The 3,304-nt window shown below is 38.1% G+C and overlaps 1 long non-coding RNA gene across 1 annotated transcript; it reads right to left on the bottom strand.

The window, feature by feature from the left end:
* Positions 1 to 2,123: 2,123 nt before the first annotated feature.
* LOC104436833 lies at positions 2,124 to 2,865 on the bottom strand. The gene is made up of 2 exons (XR_005549483.1): positions 2,770 to 2,865; positions 2,124 to 2,617 (listed from the first exon to the last, which is right to left on the bottom strand). It is a non-coding gene; the product is annotated as an uncharacterized LOC104436833 (long non-coding RNA).
* Between the last annotated feature and the right edge of the window lie 439 nt (positions 2,866 to 3,304).

The following is a 3,304-nucleotide window of genomic DNA, read 5'->3' as shown; positions in this document are numbered from 1 at the left end:
CATGTGAGATGGGCCAAGCGACATGGTTTTGGTTGTATCCGGATTTGGCGCGAACAGATTGAAAGGAGAAGAAGGACAGACTGGCGGGCAGAGGTGGAGGGCTTGTCGTTTTATTGCTACCGCTTGTGTCATTTGGAAAGGCTGGATCCTTTCTGTTCTTTTTTAATTCTTAAATAAACTAACTGATTAAGCAGACTAAATATTTTTTTTTCGACAAGTGGACTAATTAATTCAAATAAAAAATGATTGATTTCTTTTTCCCCTTTTTTTGAACCTACGTTGGAGGGAACTTGCCTCCAAACCAAAGCCAATTTGCTTGCGCATACGATGAAGATTGACGTTATTACTCAAGAGGATGACGTCGCTCGTGTCGGGCAGATATAAGTATAATTATTATATAATTAAATAAGATTACATGTAATTAGGGAAATTAGGTGCATGTGTGAATCTGGATCTCTATATGGGTGTGAAGTAAGAAAAATTTCAAGACGATGTCAAGATTAGCCATTGAAAAGAACTTTCCGTTAAATTTCAAAGTCAATCGTCAAATTTAACTTTTGACATCGAATTGACCCTGAATACATTTGTACTATTGTAGGTGGTCTCCACGGTCGGGGCAATTTTACGGTGGTCTTCTTAAAGAAATGCTTCATCTTCGACCTTGCTGGCTTAATTGAAACGGGATGGTGCACGTTTTTACAATCGAAATGTAGACAGATAGATATCAGGGCATGTCCAAGCCATGTTGAGCGTTGCTACTTCTGGAAAGCAGGACCAAACCACGATCCAAAAGACTGATTTTCGTGGAGAGAACTGGGCAAACTCACTGCTTTCCAAGCACGCTCACTAGAAAAAGCAAGAGACATCATGTCGACTTATTTATAACGAGTAACTTCAGCGTGACTTTCAATATTTATAATCAAGCTGCAATTGACATTATTTCGAATCCAGTCTTTCATGAAAAAACCAAACACATAGAAGTGGATCGTCACTTTGTGAGAGAGAACGTTCAGGATAAAATAATTGAGACTCTATACATTTGTAATGAGGACAGTTTACAAAGGTCTTCACCAAAGCATGGTCAAAAGGGTTTTTCCAAATTGTGGTGGACAAGTTGACCTATGACAAAGTCTTCGCCCCAACTTTAGGGGGAGTGTTGGCGAGATTCTTATATCTTATTCTTGAAAATGAAATATTATTGCAATTGGATTATTCTTGTTTCCTATTTCTAGTGTTTCATTCCTTATGTGAATGGTTGCTTGTTGCCTTACTGTAAGCAACCGTATGTTGTATATATGATGAATAATGACAAACCTACTCCCTAAGAAAAAAGAAGAGAGGGGGAGTTTTTTGTCCGTGGATGTATGCATATTGCTGAACCACATTATTTCCTTGTGTTATTATTTGTGTGTTTGATCCTACTAAACTTCAAAAAAAAAAAAAAAAAGTGGAATAAGAAAGGTAAAAACAATATGCCTCTTGACAAACCTCTTCTCTCTTTGCAAACATGGAGGAGAGCTCTATTACTAAGTGGGATTGATCGAGTTCCTGGTAATCAGTTTTTGAACTTAACTAGATAACGCAGGCCGCTAAGGGTGCGCATGATAACTAGTTTATTTTTGTTCTAGAACTATTTTTCTATTTCAAACTTATTTCTAGAACAAAAATCTATTTGGTAAACTTATTTCATTTTTCTATTTATGGAATAGATTTTTACTCAGAAATAGGTTTAGAACAAAAATTAGAAATAAATATTTTTTTCTTTTTTACTTTTGGAACAAGAATGAGAAATAAAAACTTTTTTCATTATTCGTCCTCCCTGCTAGTCAATCGCTGCTCATCATTTGCCGTCTACCGCTCGCCACTTGTCGATGTCGCCTGTCGCCACCATAGCCCATCACCTAGCCGCCGTCCACTATCTGCCGTTGACTTTTGTCCTCCATTCGCTGCTGTTATAATGACCCCAACTTCATCTCTAGGGTAACGAGTGATAGGGATTATTTTCGTGATATCTCAAGCTCATCGTTATCCAAATTCTTTTTATCTTGTCAATAAGTGCATGCAAAAACGTGAACAAACAAATCCCCTAGACAAATAACAACTAGAAGACTGAGACATACACCACACATAATACCTTACTTTATATTATAACAGTATATTTATAAGCCATTTCTCTACGGGCCTTTTTTCCTTTTTACATCACACTATAAATATCCACGTAGGCCAGGCGAATTTCTATCTCCTCTAGCGTAATTGCAGCTCCCAAAACTAATGTGAGACTTGGAACCGGCATGCCTCAATGCCAATCCAAGCCGAGCGAACCTCGACCTCTTCCTAGGGCATGAATGTATTCAAACATGCAAACATGAGCAAATCATATAAAATAATATTACAACATACACATGGTTTACATGGGTGAGCACACAACAAAACTTGATGACGTAGGTTATCGCCCTAGTCAAGAGTTGGAGATTTCACTTGCATACAAAAGCATAAGGAAATTGATTGTCAAACATGTACACAAACTAAGCCCGAATGAGAGTGCAACCAAGTCCAAGTAACGTGACTTGCGGCTTGAACCAACATGCGTCAATGTCGGTCTAAGGCTGAGAGAGACCTATCCATGACCCGAAGTGCGATTCGATTTAGGAATGTAAACACGTGAACAAATTAATCATCAACATTCATAAAACTAACCATGGGTGTATACACAACTAAACTTGATGACGTAAGTTATTGCCATAACCAAGAGTTAGAGATTCTACTTACTTGGATGGACCTCAAAAGCTTTAGGAACGGTTTGGTGAGGGTGGATGCATATGAAGGCTGAGGGAGAGGAATAGAGGAGAGGCATGGAAAGAAGGCTCCAAGAGTGAGAATGAATGAGAAGGCTCACCTTATTTATAGGCATCATCCTCATTATTACTTGTCCAAATTACCCAATCACCTTTCTTGGAGTGGCACGGCTATAAAGTTGAGGTGGCAAGTCTAATTGGCAATGTGGTACACCTACTTAGAAATGTGGCACGTCTAATAAGATTATGTGGTGTACCTAAATCTTAGGGAAATGATGAGAGTCCTTTGTGTCACTCTACAATTGGCACATTTAAACTATGAGTCATTTGCTTCTTCCTCAAGGAAAATCTTGAGCCATCATTACCAAATCTTCAAGTGAACGCCTAAGAGTAGTGACTCATCTTTGCATTTAATGATATGTTATAGAATATTCTATTATGTCTTCTCTTGATTGCTCCATTTGTGTTATGACTCATCAACTTAATTCCCAAGGATCTTGGGTAATGAT

Source organism: Eucalyptus grandis, chromosome 3 (assembly GCF_016545825.1).
Source record: "Eucalyptus grandis isolate ANBG69807.140 chromosome 3, ASM1654582v1, whole genome shotgun sequence".
Lineage (NCBI taxonomy): Eukaryota > Viridiplantae > Streptophyta > Magnoliopsida > Myrtales > Myrtaceae > Eucalyptus > Eucalyptus grandis.
The sequence above is the reverse complement of the archived record's forward strand: the minus strand, read 5'-3'. Positions and strand labels throughout refer to the sequence as shown.